General features: G+C 42.0%; 1 long non-coding RNA gene across 1 annotated transcript in view; it reads left to right on the plus strand.

The window, feature by feature from the left end:
- Positions 1-20,548, plus strand: part of LOC140683772 (uncharacterized) — an 88,659-nt gene that overhangs the window by 2,972 nt on the left and 65,139 nt on the right. The window lies entirely within an intron of this gene.

The raw sequence follows: 20,548 nt of genomic DNA on the forward strand, positions 1-20,548 counted from the left end.
TTCTTGCAAGTGCTGCATTTCTCCCAGATCTCTTTAGACACTCATTAACTTCAGTTTTAACAAGGAATTACTTGTGGGACTGCCAAGAGTTAGGAGGGCAGTTGGTTAAGTTCTCAGCATAGGAGAAGTTATATAAAAAAGTTTGTATAATACTTGAATGTTTCTGCAAGTTCCTGGCACATGTAAGTTTACTAAAGCCTTGAAGAAGCTACTGTTGGTGGTTGTACTGAGGGCTTAAATTGCAGGTGAGGACTAAGGCTGAGCAGAGAATGTCAGTGTTGTGTTCTCATATCCTGTAGCTGGTCAGTGGACATCTTCATGTACTGACATCAAAGCTAAGGAGGGGAGATGTAAAAGAGTGGTGCCCTCTCCCACGATGGAAAACTTGTTATTTTGTGATGTGATTTCTGAAATCTATGCTCGGTAGACAGATGGTTTTTGTTGTGCTAAATAAAAGTATATTCCACTTGTAGGCAAAGAAGTAAAGTGTGTCTGTGTCCCCCCCATCACTGACAAAGAAATTAATCAATGCAAACCCTGGCATGAGCACCAGGCACTACTGACAAAGCTCTTGAGAAAAGCTGATCTGTACCACACAGGGTCTTCACGTTGAAAATCTGCACTCTGATAAATGTCCACAAGTGGGAGGTGGCAACACTTTATCTTTTGGTATCCCTTGGCTGTACTGCTGGTTGGTGACAGCAAATGCCATTATCTAAATATCTGAAGCTTTGGAAAAATTCAGTTCCTGTAAGAGAAAAATCTAAATCTTGTAAGTGGTACCTGGATTAAGAGGAACAATAAAAGCCTCTCAATCTCTTGGTTTAGAAGAGTTGAAGCTGCTGTTGCAGATCTGAACTGGGGTCTGAGGCTGATGCACTGGGGTGCCCCTGGGCACAGAACAGACAGCACTGACCCATAATGAGTCAGGCTCACTAAGGGTGTCTCTGTTCCCACCCTCTGGGTGTTGGGACTTCTGGGGGTTTTTAAAGTCTGCTTTCTGTCTCTGGCTGGCTCATGAAAAGCACCACATAGTGAAATACTTCCCTGCCTGGTGCAGAGGGTGAATCATTTAACATTGCTACCAAAACCCCCTTCCCTAGGGGGAACTGAGAAGGGTGAGAGGAAGGGATCAGAGCAGACTCAGGAGGAACTGCCCAAAAAGGACCATAACAGTGAGCATGTTCCCCAGACAGCTGATTGGTGACACAGACCTCTCTCATGCTGCTTTCAGCTGAAGTAATGAAGCTTTGAAAAGCTAGAGTTGCAAACAGAACTGTTTTTCATGACCAAGGATGAATTCATCCTACTATTCAGCCTTTTTACCTTCCCTCAGTCTGGTGGTTGCAAAACAGAGCAAAAAACATATGGTGGTTTAGACTGTCTTTTAGGCTTTTTAAAAAAGTGTGGCTTGGTTGTCAAATCTATTACATGGTGTAATGTTACCTTTTCTGTCTTCTTGCAAGTCAGGGCTACAGAGAGATGGTACCAAGCTAATCTTGAAAATTTTCCTCCTAAATATGTATCTGCATGGTTAATTAAAGGAAATACATTTTCCTTTTCTACCCTTGGAGCCCAAGCACCTGCTGTGAGGTTGTAAAATTTATGAGTTAAAAGTTGTTAATGCCTGACTGTGTACATAAAAGTTAAAGACTATGAGAGACAGCATTACATCGAATGGTGGCCAGTGGGTTGAGTCTGCATTCCTTGTTGGGTGTTTCTTGTGGATTCTATCATGTCTGATGGGAATGTCTTGCAATTGTAATCTCAGCTGTAGGACCAAGTGAAGGAAGAGTCCCAAAATCTAACATGGAATTGGTACTATCCTTTCCAAAATAGGAATGAGAAAGGCTGGGTTCAAAATTATTGTCTGATTACATGCTGTTATTTTCTTTAGGATACTGGTTCTCAGCTGGAGTGACACTCTGAGATATTATCTGATGCTGGATTGAGGCTATTTGGATGGGAGCTTTTAAGATAAATAGACTCACCTTTGTTTGACCTCTTCAGTTTAAAATTGCTCATATTAATAGTACCCTAAATCATTCTTCATCCTTTTTAGATGCTTTAAGTGAAACAGTTGTACTTACATGATCTAAATGAAACTGAAAGTTCTGTGTCTGTGCAGATGAACTAAAGATAGTCTTTTGCCCTGAGGAGACCAAAACTGAACTGGGAGGCAGTAAGAGAGTAAGAGAATGTAGAAGTGGCCCCACTCCATTCCCAGGAACAGCAGGATGGCTGGAGATTGCATAGTGGCTCTGTTTTAAATCAGCTGTTTGTGAGCCACAGGTGGCTGAGACAGAGTTGTACAGGTGTTCCCTACTCCAGCCCTCAGCCCTGGGTCAGCCCTGAGTGCAGCCAAATGCTGCTCCCTCAGGGACCACCAGGACCTCTGGTGCAGGTGGGATCTTTGCTGGCTTCCACTGTGCTGCTTCTGCTGTCTCCTGACCTTTGGGCCACAGCCCTGGAGAGAGCAGAGCTGTTGCTGCCAGGATTCTCCCTCTGCATGGGCCACACAAGTGTGCCCTGGGGCTGGATGAGACACGTGGGGCTGGATTAGGTTTGAGGGAACAGCTCTTCCCTGCTCCCCACAGCTAACTCGGTGAGAAGGAGAAAGGCAGCACTGTCTGAATTGTGCAATGAATGAGCAAACTTGGGATTCTGCTGTGAAAGGGGGTTGTGCAACTTTCCTGAATGAAAAGCAATGCAAATGCTGTGTTGCTAAACTTGGATTTCCATCCAAATGTGCAAATACACTTTAATTTTTTTTTTGTGCTAGACCTAGCCTTTTAAATATAGAAACTTTAAATAAGACTTCCCTGTGTCTATTCCTGCACCTAAATCAGCATTTTCCAGAGGCTGAGCAGCACCTGGAGTTCCCCTAAGGCATGTGCCTTGTGAAAGGTGTAGTGTAATTAACACTCTGAAAAATCATGTTGCAGATTCATGTGCCTAAGGGTAGGGATTTTCCCCCTGTTTATTCTTTCTCACTCCCCCACCCTTTCCAGTCTCTAGCTGGATTGTCAGCTCTTACAGTTTCATTGTTACCCTTGGGTTAATTCATGTTTCTTAGAGCTTCCTCTTTAAAAGCCAGGCTAGACTTTGAGAACAGTGAGGAAAACCTCACGATACAGATTCAGGTGTGTTCCAAACCCATTAGCAAATATTTTACTGATTGTTTAAAAACTAATTTAAGGAAGAGAAGAGTCTTGTCAGGGTGCAGATCCTTAAAAACTGGTGATGTTTTCAATCCTTGAAGTACTGCTTTAAATATTTCTTTAAAAGGGAGCAGTCTCTGAAGATGCCTGAAACAGCAGTTGTTATGTTAGTGGTGTTATTTCATCTCTTCTTTTCTGGCTCTGACACAATGTTGTGTTTCTTGCCTGTGCTTGCTGAAGGACCAGTCATTATTTTACTTGCTGTGACAGAAGGAAACTCTGATGTCTTTGTAAGACCAAGCAAGAGTTGGATACTTGCATATGATCCTTTAACTGCTTTTCCTCAAAGCTGGGCTGTGTTTATTGTTGCTTTGCAGTTAGAGCTGAGCACTGATAAAAGAGAAACTCCCTAAAGGCAAACTTCTCCCTTGTCCTGACACACTACATACAAATCTCATTGAGGTGTTCACCTTTTTCCTCTCTACCTGTGGCTGAATCACATCCTGTCACTCATGCATGCAGATCTGTCTGCGGACTGAAGAGATCAAACATTGCAAGATGTGGTCATCTGAAATACCAAGGGAGCGCCGAATGTCCCGGGTCAGGAGCTGGAAATAATTGATGTCGTGGACTTTCCCAGAAGCCCAGCTATGCCAGACATCCAAAGGCACGGCTCTGCTGCTGGTGGGCTCCAGACTGATCACAGGCTGGCTGTAGTGGTACTTTCACCTTCGGAGGTTTTACATCTCCACGGGTGACAGGCACCTGGAGCTGCTGTTGCTGTAAAGTCTCCAAAGCACCGCAACCGCAGCAAAAATAAATAATAATAACCGGGAAGAGCAGCGGAGAGAAAACAGTTGTGCAAGAGGCGTGAGAAGCTCTCGTGCCACGTGGGACACGGGTAACAATCCTGCCTGTGAGTGACCAGCAGGTGCCACTGCAGCCCCGGGAACAGCGGGGACTGCGGCACGGGGGACACCTGGTGGCCCTCTCGGTCCTCCAAGGTGATGAGAGCTTGTGCTGTGCCTCCTGATACTGGGGGTGTAAAAGGCACACTTAGGGTAAAACCCCCTTACAGACACATTTGCATGATTAATTCTTAGGGCAGGGGACACCCTTCCTATGTTGGACTCTCTGAAATGGTTCTTCTTCCTGTCTGAGTTTCCTGCTTGTGCTTACCTTATGATAAAGTGTGATCCATCATGGTGTTTCTGCCTCTGCATGAAGGTGTGCAATTAATATTTCCTCCCAGGTTACTGTTTTGGGCTCAGCAAGCACTGGAGGTTTCTGTCACAAGCCCTGTGCTTGGCATCATCATATTCAGGATTTTATAAGCTATTATTGGCTATTGCATGTTCACAAAATAGTGTGACTAGTCAACTTTCTTTAGTATAAAGATGATATCTGGGAGAAAAGATCTTCCACTGAAATAATAATAAAAAACTGAGGTGATGATATATTGTAATATACTCTTTTTTTTTTTTTTTTTTCTCCCCAGGAAAAGCAAAGAGCAGCAGACATGCAGTTTCTTCTGTAGTTCTAACTTCTAGGTAGTTAAAAAAAATATTTTTAACCCCCTAGCTGAAGTCTGTCTGGAACATTATCTATTTAAAAGGCATTTCTTGTTACTCATATAAAACCTATCCTCATCAGAGGCCTTAAATTGCTGGGAGAAGATTCTGGGATTAGAACTGGTGCATCTGAGCTGTACAGATATTAGGAGAGTTTGAGGATGTGGTGGTGTCAGGTCTATGTAATTTTGAGATTTTGTGTGGAATTTGTTAATGGCAAAAGAAGTTGACAGTGGTGTCAATCTCTCTTTGGGCTTTTACAAGCCTGCTGGTGCTATTCCTGCCAGTTTCCTTCACATGGAAGTCTCCCCCTTCCTGTCACATCTCACTATCTCTATCAGGCAGGTGTGTGCAGGGTTTCTGTGAGAGGAACCCTGCTCTGAGCACCTGTAACATGTTCAGGTACCCCTCAAGGGGCACCCCCAGTGTGTTCTCCCTTCCTAGCCTGAATTCCTCTTAACATGAGCCCTTGTTCCTAAGGGTAAGATTATATATTCTAGATTGATGCCTTGTGAAGGCTACCCTAGAACTGAGACTAGACGGAGTTAAAGAATAAAGTAGGGATTTATTAAAAGGCCTTAATGGATCCACCTTGGGCAGTACAAGGGCCCAGCCAGGGCTACACTCCAGGTGAGCCCAAAATGGTCACAAAATGGACAACTGGTCACGGGGTCTCTCACTTTTTTAAGTTTTGGGCCATTTGCATATTGGAGTTAATTGTCAGTTATAGCTTTAGGTCATGAAGTCCCATCCTTCTTGTTTTTCTCTCTTCAGCCCACGTTGTTTCTCCTCTTAGGCCTGAGATCTGGATCATTTGTCCTTAGTCCCCAGCTAGAGAAGGAATTGTTTTTTCTCCCTACTTTGTGAGGAGAGCTCACCATTCCTTAATATAAAGCTCAGAACTAAACACCAAAACAACCCAGAATCTGAAAAATATAAAAGCTAAAACCTGAGGCATCAGGATCACTTTGGAAAAACACTTCAACAGATGCTTAATTTCTGGATATGAGTGGTTCTGTTTAAGGTGTTCCTTTGTGGTTGGCTTGGTTTGACTCTTGCTGGACCTTCATGGATCAAACCATGAGTAACTTTTACCTTGTCTGACACTGGAAAGGTGGGTTGTTGTTTTGGCTAGAGTACTGCAGTTCAAGCAGTGCAGATCCCTCATGATATGATACAGATAGCTGCTCATTCTTACAAATAATTTCTGTCTAGCTTCATTTTTTATTTTTCACTTTGGCTTTTTAGTTGAAATTTAAGCCCTTCAATGCAATCAAGTTCTATTGTCAGTCTTTACTGTGCAGCTGAAAGGAAGGGAGGTATACCTTGATGAAGTGGATGGTGACATTCAGGAGTGACTACATGAATAGAAGAAAGAAATAAAATACAAAATATCTGGAGGATTGGATCAAGAGTTGTGGTAGTCTTTCAAGGATTTGATTAAACTGGATTGGAGTCAGGGTCTTCTTTTCTCCAAAAGAAACACGTAAGTGCAGTTAACAAGGGAAGAGTAATGCATTTTAAATGGAGCTTGAAAAATCCTTTGTCTCTGTATGTGGATTCTTCTAAACGGATTACACTAATGTGGTTGTTTCTGTGATTTAATTATCTCTGCACTCAATGAGAGCAAGTTGATTAAAAGTCTCTTCTTTTGTTGGCTGAGATGTATTAGTTTTTCCTGTGTGGAACATCATAGCTTTTGTTTGCTCCTCGTGTCACAGGCTGGTTTTGTTCAGTGCAGCTGTGTGCTCTCTACTGCATAATAACTCAATATAGCTGGCTTTGTAGTCCCTCCTTTTTGTGGGCTGGACAAAATTACCTCCAGGGATTCTCAAATGTAGGTCAGTAGTGTAAAAACACAAGTCCCACTCCTATGTTAAAGTTTACTCCCAAGTGGGAAATCAGGCTAGCTTCAGCAGGTTGGATTGCAGCCGCTTTGATGTTGGAAGGCTGAACGTGTGTGCAGGGAAATTGCTGGGCTTCCAAGCACAGTCCCAGTAGCCTGGGTTTGGAAATTGTATTTTGTTTATAACCAGAAAGGTTTTTATTTTAGAAAGCTCTTGGGAGATGAGCTTAACCCTGGGCTACAGTAATGTCAGGACTGAACAGGGCTGGACATGGTTTGTATTTGGGTTGGCGGCAGGCAATGCTGCGTGACTCAGTAGCTGACACGCTTCCTCCTGGGCATGAATGCCACAGCACGTTGGTAGGAGGTGCTGCATGCTCCATGAGTCATTAAACCCAAAGCACTGAATTTTTCCTGCTCATTAAACATCACTTGGCTCCCTTGGTCAGAGCACAGCTTTGCCTTCTGACTAACCTGACTCCAGCTTCCTCCCTCCCCGGCAGTCAGGATCCTCATGTGCTCTTTGCTCTCCTGCTAAAGTGCTGCTGATCTGTGATGTTGGTACAGAGTATCTGGTCCTCCTTAGTGCTGGGGAGATCCATGCACTTCCACAGCTTGAAACGTGCAACCTCATCTAGTGCGAGGTGTCCCTGCCCATACAGGGAGCTGAAAATAGATCCTCTTTAGAGTCCCTTCCAACCCAAACCAAATTCTGTGATTCTGTGAGACAATATAAACTGGACAATTGCTTTTGACTGTCAGTGCATGCAGGGTCAGGGATCTTGTGCTGTCTGTTAATTTTTTTAATCTTCTTCCTGATATAAGTCCTTGAAGTGAAATCCACCAACCTGAAACTCAAATATTTCATGTCCATTTCAGGAGATGGGAGTAGCTTCCCCTTACCTACAGCAGGATCCAGAGAAGCTTTGAACTTTGCAGGTTCCCAAGGACCTGCTATACTGTGATAGCCACAGATGTGCCTCCTTGTTCATCCATTACCTGGAGCAAGCTCCTGCTCATGTTCCTGCCGTGACAGGAGTGAAACATTTGCATTGTACCTGGCAGAGGAGCCACATGCCAAGGCCACTATGACTTGAGGATACTGGAACAGCTGTGTTCAAGAATGTTCTTTATGGGCAATGGCTCTAAACTTGACTAGAGGTGTTGATGGTAAGGTCACACCCTGGAGCAGGGAACTCTCCTTTCTGACTCCTACAGAGCTGCAGGACTTATGTAGTTTTAGGAATTGCAGGTTCTGAACTGATGAGGATGAAAGAGGGAAAATGCAGAAAGGAAAAGTGGGCAGTTGTTCTCCCTGACCCCTGGACAGCTTCTGAGATCTGCATCTACTGTAATTTTCCATTTGTGTGGATTCCTACTGGCTTTTGAAGATGTCTTTTCTAGCAAGTTTCATATGTTAATCATGAGGATTTGTAAACAGAAGTTTTTAGTGTTGTACAGTATACCCTGCCAGCCCTGACTTATGTTTGATCTGGAAATTTTTTGGAAATACCCAAGTATGAAGGAAGTGCCTGTCCTTTAGATGAGAGTAGAGGAGATGCTCCATTTCTAGGTGAATATCCCACAATCTTTACAAATACCTTATTTGTAAAGATTGTATTTTGATAATATGTTTTTTTAAGTTACTTTCACAAGAGCCACAGTTCTGTATTTATTGGGATTTTGGCTTATTCAGTGCATGGTCTCTTTAGTTTGGTATATCAGATAAGGGTCTCAGGTTTCCAGCACAGAGATAAATGGTAACTTTTACTTAAAATATATTTTTCCAAGGTTGATTTCAGAAACAAAAACTTAGAAGGAAGTGCCTACATAGAAAGTGTAAATCATAGAGCTGTAATTAATTTTCCCTGGAATTCCTCTGGAAATTAAGGTAACTGTCATTCCAGTATTTGGAATCTTCTGTTGTATTGTCATTCATAGCGTGTTTTGAGATGTTATTCAGTGGCCATCCAGTACATACCTGCTTTATCAGGGCTTTTAAAGCCTCTGCTATATTTCTTGGAGGTGAGGTGAGCAGTTAATGAGTCTTTGACAGGAACAGGAGTACTGTCTTAACCCACTCACTAACTCAATACCTGGAAAACTCCTCAAGTCTCAGATTCAGGACTGCTTTTAAGTGGATACCTGCAACAATATTTACAGCTCACACACTGGTTCCATGCTGTGCTTGTTCTGCCCTCCCTTCAAGGACCTGATCCAAAACCAATTTTGAAATGAGCAGAAAGTCTTCTATTGATGTTGTGTTTGAGAGCAGATCCTGAAGAAACTGCAGAGGAAGTGATAACATAGTGGTGGGTCATGTGTCTTGTGTCTGCAGTACTGGGGAGCTGATGTCATGTTTATTAGAAGCCAAGATCAGAGTTCACAGGCTCAGGAAATGTCTGCAGAGTTTAGGAATGGTTTGTAACTTCTATCCCAATGACAGGTTTATTTGGCACTTTTTGATAAGTGGCCTGTTTGAAATTTCCTCTCCAAGTAAGCAATTTGTAATTCCCACTTGAAAGGGCTACTGTGGGGGATGGTGATGGGGCCATATTTGAAAACCACTTATGGTTACTAACATCCTGGCATCTGTCATCCAGGAGTCCTGTGCCTTTATTGTTTTGATCTGTCCAAAATGACTTCTTTATATAGAAACTGGAAAGCTCTCTTTGTGTCCTGAGTGCTGATAAAAATATTTACGGTGCCTTAAAACATATAAATAGAATTGGAGACTAAGCTAAAGGATCATTAGAAATAGTTCCACTGTTTTCCCATCATGAAATTTGCTCACTTTTTTGGGTCACCTTGTCTCATTCAACCTTATAGTGCATTTTTTCTGTCCTTTGTTGAAATACCATCATTGTGACACTCAAATTCTGCCAGTTCTGAGACATTGCACTGATTTCCAGTCCTCATTTCCTGAGCCCAGCCCCTGCTTCCATAAGCAGCAATGCAGTTTTTTTGCAGGTGTTGGAGATTTCCTCCACTGATGCCTTCTACTGACTCTCAAAGAAAGCTGGAAGAACTCTTGTTGTACTGGTGATGTAGCTGTAGTTCTTAAAGGACGTTAACTACTGGAAGCACTTAAATGGGATTGTTCAGCCTGGAGAAGAGAACCTTCAGGGTGACCTAATTGTGGCCTTCCAATACCTGAAGGGAGCCAACAAGAAACATGAAGAGAGACCATTTACAAGGACGTGTAGTGAAAGGACAAGGGGGAATGGCTTCAAACTGAGAGTAGGTTTAGGTTGGATATTGTAACAAGGCTCTTTTCTGTGAGAGTGGTGAGGCACTGGATTCCCTATCCCTGGAAGTGTTCAAGGCCAGGCAGCAAACTTAAACTTGATTTTCAACTACTGATTTTTATTTTAAGAATTAGGGCAGGTATTCAGGGAAGTGTCATTGAAACATAAGGTCTTCAGATTTAGCACTTAGGGACATGGAGGAACCCAACTCCACTGTGTTTAAAGAGGATTAGCAAGAGTTACGTTGTTACCAGAGTTCCTGAGACACCCAAGTCTCCTAGAACAGGAATACTCTGAAAACCTACTCTTCAGTACACGTGCAATCCCTGGAAATAACTCTCAGACTACTGTGTATTTGTGTGCTCTTGAAATCTTCTCAGGTCCTTTTTTGGGTAAGATCTAGTTGGGAAAATTATGCCTTCCCTGTTCTGATGCTTTCAAAACCCAAATAGATAGAAGAGACTTGATTTGCACAGAGACACCCTGAGGAAAAGCAGTGAGGTTGGGAGGACAATCTGGATCCCTTTCCTAAGCTGCTGCACTGTGTGCTTATGTTTGGAGTCACATAGGCCAGTCTTGAATAATATTCAAATTTATTTCTTGTTGTCAGAGGTTTTTGCATCAAATATCCCCTGACCTTTGTCCTTATTGGAGGTAAGCCAGGAAAAAAAACATCCAAAAGCCATCTTGTCTCAGTCTTGATTTTGGTCTATTCTTGCTTTCCTGTTCAGTCTGTTCAATGCCTGCTGGCAATGATGTCTCAGAATCCCCGGGAAGATGCTGCAGCTCAGCGTTAGAAGTTGAGGCTGGTTCCCACCAGCAGAGGACATTGTTGTTCAATACATTTCTCCAAGAGCCTCTTTTGGGATTTGCTTCTGCTCTTTAGCCTGATGTTTCATAGGGTTTCGATATACTTGGACAATTTGTTACACTTACAAAGTGCTGTTTGGTTGAGGACTGAAAACTTTCGAGACTTTTGAACACAAATTGCAACTTTACTATCACCCAGGTCCTGGAAGGAGAGCTTTTTGTCATGCCAGTTTTCAGCCAGGCATGCACTGATCATGGAAGCACTGCAGTCTGGCACCAGCACTGCAAACATTGTGTGTTTTGGGTAAATGATCAGCAGGAAGAATACATTATGGATCTGTTATTAGTGAAAGTTTTACTTGCACATGAAATATAAGAAAGTGTTATGCAGTATTTGAAACTAAGGAGGCTGATGCTGCTGCAGAAGGTTTAGTGGAAAAAATTGGGTTTGTTCAGGCATTTCCTGGTATCAGGTGCGGAGATGGGAGCTGGGGAATCAACCTGTTGATACAAAGGTCCAGCAAGAGAAATGTGAGCTTCCACAGACACAGGGCAGCCTTAAGCCATGTGCAGAAGAGAGGAGGAGCTCCGAGGCGTTGCTGAACCTGGAAAGGAGTCCTTGCTTGTGTGCCATAGCTGTACTCAGAGATGGGAACTTATATCTGGTCAGGTGTCTTCTGCAGGAGGTTGGTTCCAAAATTTAGAGGACTTTTGGAGGGCACAAATATCTTGTGTGCCAAAAACAACCAACCCAACCCTAATAATCCTCCTGTCTCCCCCACTTTGACAGTAAAAATAGACATTTAACAATTTCTTATTTCATCTGAAATGTCACCTCATTTTGCAAAATAATTTGCAGAATGAAAATAATGTGAAAGCTAACATTTGCTACTACACAAATGCTTCTAATCTTCAGTGTAGCAGAAAATCCTTTAATTCACTGTTAAGTTTTAAAATGAAGGTGGGAGGGAAGGTTTTAAACTGACTTCAGCTGAAATGTTTTCTGGTTTCTGAGACTGTTGAGTCAACAGGGAGGATTCACCTTTTTGGTAGCAAGCCAGTGAACATCCTTTTGTCCTGCTTTTCATTCAGTACTTCTGATGCCTGCCATCAGCCATGGCTCTGTTTCTGATGAGCACTTGAATGAAAATGCCCTGATGCCACTGCAAACTCCTCACTGTGGTCTCCTATCCTAGGCATGCAAACAGAACAATGCTGTTTCCTTCCCTCCTGTGTTAGGGAAGAAATTCTGCCTCAGCTCAGTTTAAAAGGCAGGACAAGGATGTGTTTGACAGGCCTTGTTCCATCAGGTTCAGTTACACCATATTTATATTAGCTGAGGATATGGCTTTGGGTTCTGGTTGCAGTTCTTGGTTGAGTCAGGAAAACCAAGTTTCTCCACTGTGATGCTTTTTTGTTTGTTTGTTTACATGGAATCTGATTGTTGGAGATGGGTCTTTGAACAGAAAAATATGATAGCTAAAAAGAAAAAATGTGCGTCTCCTTTCACAGGTGAGAAAATCATAGACTTACCAGGAAAGATGTGGTGAGCTTCATCTTTGCAGCTTCCTTTTCCCACTTTCTAGTGCAGAAGTTCAAGAGGGCTGCAAAACCACAGGTTCCACAAAGTATGACTGTCCCTAATTATAAGGTTAAAGGATGAATATTGCATACAGTAACAGGAAGTGTGAGGAGGAAGTACTACCCCCTTTTCAATAAAAATAGCAAACTCCAAATTTATAGTAGGAAACGTGAAAGTCCCAAGAGTCTCGGCCTCCTCTGAAGTAATTTCTTCCACTTCTGGGTAGTGAGCTTCTTATTTATTCAGCAACACTGCACCACCTGTGGGACAGAGAAAGCCAGACTTGTATGTGTGGCCTCCTCTGCTGAACCTCAGGGAAAAAGCGACGTCTTCCCCACCACTGCTTTTTCAGCTTTGATTTAACACTTGCACAAACCTGGTGATGGCCAAGGGAGAGAAAAGCACTTGGGACTATTGACACCAAAGAACTGGCAGCTGTTGTGCTGGTTTTAGGGAAGGAGCCACTGGCTTTGGGACCTCACTGGGACAGGTAGCAGGGCTGGTCTGGCACCTCTAAGGCAGAGCCCTGGTTAAAGTCAGTAGGTCTCAGTTGATAGGGTTGGGATTTGAGAGTTTGAAATGGATGTTACAGTTCAGTGATTGAGAAGAATTAAAACCCCAAAGACTGATTTACTTAATGAATTTTATTATGTCTCAGAGACTGGGTGGTTGCATGGTAAAGAGGGGAGAAAGAAGTTTTTGAAATCCAAGTGCCCTTGAGTTTTCCTGGCTGAGTGGCTTAATGAGTGGCCAAAGGCACAGAAGGGCTCTTGCTTCCAGTGCCAATTGGAAGTGGCAAGTTACAGATGAGACCTTTCTTTGTGATGGAATTGGTGTTTTCTCCCTGTTCACTGGAAAAGGATGGAAGACACATTGGTACCTGGTTGTGCTTAAGAGACTGGCTTACATATGACTGATGGGCACTTAAGCCATTGACTGAGCACGTACCAAACACATCAGCTTTTGGATGTGTAAAATTAGCTGGAGTGGGTATGGAGGAGGAGGCAGGGAAAATATTTGCCCCTTCCATGTTCCCAAAGTTTTAACTCAAGGTACTGGTACATTCATTTGCTTAATAATTTTATTTAGCTTGTCTTGCAGGTCTGCCTAGTCTCTGTGTAAGACTCGCACATCTGGCCCCTCTGTCCTGCCCTCCCATCTCCCTATGGACAGCGTGTACATTTTAAGCATCTCAGCTTTCCTCCGAACTCCCCAGCTGCCCCTGCTCCCAACATCCACATCTGGCATTTGTTAGTGGCAATTTATGGCATCACAGCTCTCCAGCCATCCACAATGCAAACCTGTGCCGTGGCTTTGTCCTGTTGTGTGACTTGGCTTGTAGGACACCTCCCTCAAGACCTCAGGTGGTGGATCCTGATGCAGAAAGAAAGTCTTCTTGTTCTTTGCCTGATTTTTAGTTGTGATGGGAGATAAACCAGTCAAATGGAAGTTTCAGAATAACATTCTCAATATTTTGAATTCTTCTCATAAATTAGCTTTAATAAGAGAGAATTTTTGAAGCTGTGTCCTAAAAATAGCAAAAGGAAAAACTTTGAGTGGGCCCTAATCCAAGTCACTTGCTCTCAGAAGGGAAGGATAACTAGTGGCGCCATCAGCTCAGTGAAGGCTGTGGACCAGCACTGTTGAGAATTGAGCTGGGTTTTGTTTCCAGTTCATCCAATGCTTCTAAGCCCCTGTTTAACTTTAATCCTGTTAGTGATGCTGTGTGATGGTCAAGTAGAAGGTAAGAAGGTGCTGCTTCAGTTGTTCAGATGATGGTCCATCCCTCTGTTAAGTACAGGTGACATTGCCTGCTCTTGTGTGACCACTGTGCATGGGAGGACTCAGTGTTGGGGTTAACTGCTCATGCAGACAAGCAACTCTGCATGTTCCCCTACTGTCAGTGTGCAGAGGTAATACAGACAAAGGTGCCTTTGTGCAAATCCAGGGATCTTGAGATGAAGATCAGCCCCTTAATGCGAAGTGCTATGAGAAGTGACTCAAAGTAGCTTTATTTCTAGTGTTGCTAATTTCCAGTCTTCTGGAAATTCTTCCAGTCTTCTTGTCTTTTCCTTTTAATTATGCCACCAGGTTAAGGTGTTTGCTCTTGTCCTTTAGCATGGAACAGCAGAATTGTTTGGGTATTAGTGCATATGTGGAGTTCAAACTGGATGTCTGTGTCTAACGTGGATGTGTGTGGATGGATGTGTCAGGTTTTAGAGAATTATTGGAAGCAGCTGTGGGTGGAAGAGAAACAAAGCCGTGGGTCTGTGAGCCAAACAATTAACATAGGAGTGGAATACTGTAGTTACATCAGTCTTTCTTTAAAAAGCCAGAGTTTCTCCCCAGTTCCCAAATGTCTATTATTAATTCTCTTGGCATGTAGCATAGCAAAATGAGTGCATTTATGAACTTGACTACTTCTTTTAACAAGTTCCAATAACTGCTTCCTAAACCTTGTGTTTTTATATCAATTACATACAGTAAGCATTGAAATCAACCAAAGAGAACTGCTGAGGCCAAGAAGGGTTATTTATGTTAAATGAGGATTGCCAACTGCCAAAAGTAAAATGTGGATATAATTTTATAACACCATTTTATAATTAAAGTCATAAGTGAGGTTTCCTGCTATTGTTTAAAAATGTGTCACGATAAATTTAAATCAAGGATGAAGGCACAGAAGGGGCTACTAAAGAACATATCAATACAACAAAGATGGTACAGCGAACATGTCTGTTGCAAAAGAAAAACATATGCTAACAATTTCAGTGAAATAATTATATTTATTGCATATAGATTCTGTTTTGGGAACTATAATCACTTAGAAACTGTTTTCATTCATGTCAGATGGAGGTTAATTTGTTGTTACTGTATGTCTATAGATAGATTTTACTGTCAGAGAAATTTAATATGTTGGTTTAATGATAAGGCAGTCTTTTAGCTGGACCAGATTTTTTTAAAAGGCCAAGAAATCCAGAAAAAGTTAATAGTTTTGGCTAATATTTATGTGTCCACAGCACTTTTGAGTTAATGTTGCATCAATAAAGAAAATAAAACCCTGGCAAGTAAGTACCCACTAGTCAGAAAAATATTTAAGCACATACTGAACTTCAAGAATTTTGGTGGAATGTTGATTTTAATAGAATTAAGCACATATCTAAGAGCTTCTATAGGGATTCTTTTTTCAGTTGTAGCCTGAACTTGAAGGAGAAATAACTTCAAATTGTCAAAGTGAACAGGAATAACAACAGCCTTTTTTTGTTTTTTTTAATTTACTCATTGTCTGAAAATATAACTGCTCCTATACTGTCAGAGATCTTCCAAAGATTTTAGGGCTGACCCCTTGCAGCCTATGGGTGGTTGCAATTACTCCCCCTTTTCCCAGAAAGAAGTGGTTTAATTCCCATGCATTCGTAAGAGTTAATCTGTAGAACATTCCTGGCTTTGGTAAGTCATGTTCATGGAATAGGTAAGTAATTTCCAATGGATCATTTCATCCATCGCTTTGCTAATAGAACCCATGTGTTTCATATCAGCACCGAGGGGACATTCATCAGGGCACACCACTCCTGCCAGACATATTCTGTGCACAGTCCCTGGTTACATCTCAAATGTCAATATGTGGAAAAAGATGAATAATAAAATGCAATAGATAGCATTTGTTACACATGCTATTTGTAAGTTCCTTTAAAATAGATCCCAGGGAAAGAGCTGATGGTAATACAATGTTGAAGTTATGAAGTGCTCAGAGGAAAGAAATGCCAGAGTCCAGCAGTTCATTGTAATTCTGCTGCCTTCTGCATATGCATTATTGTCATACAGGCTTTAACTAGAGGACCACAGCTTATTTCTGCACTGACACAATGTGTTTTCCAAACTGGAAAAAATTTGGAAGCTACACTATGCAGGAGCTATTGATGTCCTTAGGAATTCTACATCGTGCCTAGAAAATCTCAAGATGTATTTTTAAGTTGTTCATGACTGTGCTGCAATGGAGGCAACTCTGTAACTGTAGCACAAGAAGTCACCATAGCCACTGGTCTAATAAAGGCTGAAAAATGTTATTGTTAGTGACACTAATTCTATCTAATTCATCACTCACTTGAGGCAGAATTCTTTAAAGCCTTCCCACATCGCTGAGGGAAGAAGTGGTGCTAGGAAGAGATTGTGAGACGAGGAGTAATGAAATGGGACGTCAGGGGCAAGAGGAGATGCTGGGGGCTGGAAGACATAACTGCAATCAAGTAAATAATTAGCCAGAACCACTCTGACAGGGTCTAGAAATCTGTGACATGCAATTTCACAGTCTCTACAAATTACTCAACTTTTAATCATATTTTTGACTTCTCAGCTGAATTTATTTTGTTTTTATAATTAAGTGCTTCACTCTTGTCCTGTCTTTGGGGGAGGAAGAGAACAAATGACTGACTTCTCTCCAACTCCCAGTTTGCTATCCTGCAGCATGTATCCTTTTCCCTCTCTCTACTCTCTAAATCTTCTGATTTTTTTTTTTAAGCCAGTTATCTTGTAAAGATGAAATTTCTCTTTGTTCTATTGCATGTACCAGTTTCTTGCTCTTTCTTTTGTATCATAGAGGTTATGTTCAGGTCTACAGACTGAACTAAATGTTCCTAAACTCTTCCCTATCCCTTAAAAATCAACTCTCTGGTCTCCTGGAGTTCCATCTGTGTTTCCAGTGAGCACTGTGCAGATAGCCAGGAATGGCTCAGTGTCCGTAATTCTCTTTGTAAGTGCTCTGAAGTTACCATGTGTGGCTGATCTGGATATATTTAACTATTCCAAATATTTTTTAACATGTTTTCTTTCCGTAGTCTGGACTGTGCACTTAACTCTGTTGCTGTTAAGTTCAGCTTTAAGTATCTGATCTCAATTAACCTCCTTTAAAATATGAAGCAGGAAAGGCCATGTTTAAGCCTTCTAGATGTTATCAATAGTCAGGAAAAGCATCACACGTGCCCTCTCCTATTATGTGGTTTACTATCAATAGCTTGAGAAGGCAAACATGGAAATGTCTTGGAAGATTTAGAGGAAAAGATTCTGCTACTGTGGTGTTGCGGGGGGGGAGGGGGGGTTAATGCTGCCAAAAAGCTCAAATATTTGTAGATTACTTAATGTGAGAGCAGATGACTGAGCTGAAATCACAGCCTCCTGCCTTTAACAGCAGCAGGAAGCATTTTGTTTTGGTACTTCCCTGGGTGCTCTATAATGGCAGAAAAATTGCACATTTCTGTCTGGTGAAATTCAGTCAGAATCCTTGGTAGCTGGACAGAAATCAGGCTGGACAGAGCTGCTTAACATGGTTTGCATTACACATGAGCTGCAGATGCTGCCTTGAGGAGAGTATGCACATGGAATATTTTGTCTAATTAACTCCAGTCTGTGTCACCGAGAGGTTTCTAATCTTTGTCCTTGAAGTTAACATGTTAAAAAGTACACAAGGCTTCTCCCTTTCATGTGTCTTTTCTTATATAGATACAGAAATAGTCTGAGAAACAAGAAAATGTAAGTGACAATGTTTAAGCTGAAGTAAAGTGTGAAGTCAATCCGGACTTCACACTTTAGAGGATCTGGAATTTGGTGTTTTGCTGCTTCTGTAACCATGGGGATAAAAGCAATTACTTTGGAGCTGCAGCAAATTTATATTTGCAATCTGAATATCAGACCTTTAGGAAGCCTGCTGCTAAACAGGCCTCTCCATGCTCTGCTGTGGAGAATCTACATGTGAATTCTTCAGTGCAATTAGAAAGAAAAATAATTTTTTTTCATTGTTCAGAGAGAGCTGCCAAATGCTAGTGCATTTTCTGGATTTCAAAATGAGCTGTTCTTATGCTTAGCATCTCTCTAGGATGGAGCACAGCCATGATCCAAAGCTACACAGTGTCAAGCCTCCACCTTCACTCCAAGTGCCTGCATTGGCCAGTGGCCCATACTATGTTTGGACAGCACTGGTGAGAACAATTGTGAATTTTACCCCTTCCTGGTAAGCTACATGAAGTATTCATGTTTCCCATCCTTGCTACATCTAAGCACTGGGAAGTCTTTAAAGCTTCTATCTTTCCATGGCTTCCATGAGGTAGGAAGTCTCAGTTGCTTGGAAAATGGGGAGGTAGTTTCTCTGTGCCCCAACTTGTGTAGGGACACTGTGACAGAGCAAAAGTGATCTGGATTTCAACAGCTCAAGTGTTTTCTGTAGCTTTTAGTCTTTCTTTAAACAGTGACGTTAAAAGCTGTCTCAGGAGCATTTCAGAGGATACTATGCAATGGAGTCCTCCTCTTTGTCCAGATGTTTTATCCTAGATCCAAGTGCATTGTTGTCAGTACTGATGAAACATTTTACAATGAAACCCTGTTTAAAAGGAGAAAACTAAACTAGCCCCCATTTGTTACAAGAAATCAGTGTTGCTCTGGACAACCCTTACCTTGCCCTCTGACTGGCCTTTGGACCTCTGGCTTACAAGATGGTGTAACTTCTGCTCCTCTCAGCATGCTGGATATTCTAATCTGGTTGTCACAGCTTTCCTTAGCAGCTTGTACAATGCTCCCGTGGGTCTTGTGCCTCATGAGATTGGTGGCAAAATTGTGATGTGGAGCTAGAATTAAGGAAAGCACTTTCAAAAAGCCCCAGAAACTTGCCTGGTTTCATGGATCATTAGAAACTTTAAACTCTTGCCACACATGTTGAAAGATTTGCTTAAGTCAATGAAGTCTTTAGAGTGAACCTCATCAGGCAAAATTGGTGGTTCCTCTGAGAATCCAGAAGAGCATTACCAGTTTGAAGTAGCTTTTGCTATGAGATTTCTCTGATTCACTCGGAGCTGACACAGTAGAGCTGTGGAGCAACATGAGGGAAAATACTTAAATGATCTACAAAGCAAAACCACAGAATTTTGTGAAGTTATCATTAGAGCTGTGTTGAAAACTAGATGGTTTTTTGAAAGGAGCAGGGAAATATGACACTAAGGTCTGCAAATCTGCCTTACTTTGATTGGCACAGAAAGAAGCTCAAGCCTGGAAACTTCACCAACTGCTAAGTCTCATCAAGAGAACTTGGACCAGCCATTATTCCTGCAGCTACATGTTCAACTTCCCAGTCTTGAGCCAGATCCTATATGAAGAAATACACAATTGGAGCAGTCCTTGTCTTGAAGAGTCTCCTCTGTGTTCATTCAGCCTTCCAAGAGCTTTGTTATCCAAACTTTATTGAAAATAATTTGTACCTTTAATCTGCTTTGAAAATCTTAGCTGTGGGAGGCTGATAACGTCTGATATCTAAAAATGAGAGCTGTTGAGAAAATGTGGGATTAAAATGGGCTTCATCTACAAAGAAACCTGAGGCATTTTGTTTGGACCCTCCTTTAAAAGCTGTGCCTGCAGTACTCCTAATGCTGTAATTTCAAATATTTCAGTGACCTCCTTCTGAAGGTTTTCCATAGATTCTAATCCTGGTACTTCAGTATTATTTTGGTTTTACTGTTTCAGTGTCCCTGTGTTCCTGTTGGGCAGGTTTGCCTGACCAAGTGCCCATACTGAATGACACTTAAAGATTCCTGAGATGCCTGTGCTGTTCTTTTCCTTGTTTCTTTTCCAGTGGAGAGCTTCCATCAAACCAGAGGTGGCTGCAGATACAGGAGTAAAGGAACATGAGGCAATTGAATTACAAGACCTGTAATACTGGAGTGGCTTTTTCAAATGGGTATACTACTGGCTTTGGCTTTTTTTCCTGATCCAGAAGAAAATTACCTTTTCTGTGGAGAAATCCCATCTTTCAGCTTTCTGTACCCCAACAAATGCATGTGGAAAGGTGTTTTACTCTGGAAATGATTCTTACCCACAGGGATGGTGGGACATTGGTTCAATTGGTTTCCATTTCTCTCAGAATTGTCACCCCTTACTTTCAGTGCTTGAAACCAAGACAAGCTTGTGAAAACAGCTCCTGCTGTTTTCTGTCTTTGTAGGGCAAATCAGACAAAGGGGAACCACACCTCTTAGGATTCCATCTAGAATTTGGATCCCACAGGATTTAATTCTCATCTGGCCAGTTCCTCCCCTGAATTAATCCCCACCAGCCAGGGAAGTCAATCGAAGCACACCTGGGCTCCAGTACCCTACTCCATGCTCAGAGTGCTTGGCTTCCACCATCACCAGGCATGGTGGAAGTACAACCTCCACATATAAACCCCTTCCTGATATCACCAAAGCAAGGGGACCAGAGCCTTAAAATCCAAATTAAATGAACCTAATTTCCTCTGAGATGTTAATGTGCCGCACTGATTTCAAGTTAATCAAAACAGATGTTTTCAAAATGCATC

This window comes from Taeniopygia guttata, chromosome 3 (assembly GCF_048771995.1).
Source record: "Taeniopygia guttata chromosome 3, bTaeGut7.mat, whole genome shotgun sequence".
Taxonomy (NCBI): Eukaryota; Metazoa; Chordata; class Aves; order Passeriformes; family Estrildidae; genus Taeniopygia; species Taeniopygia guttata.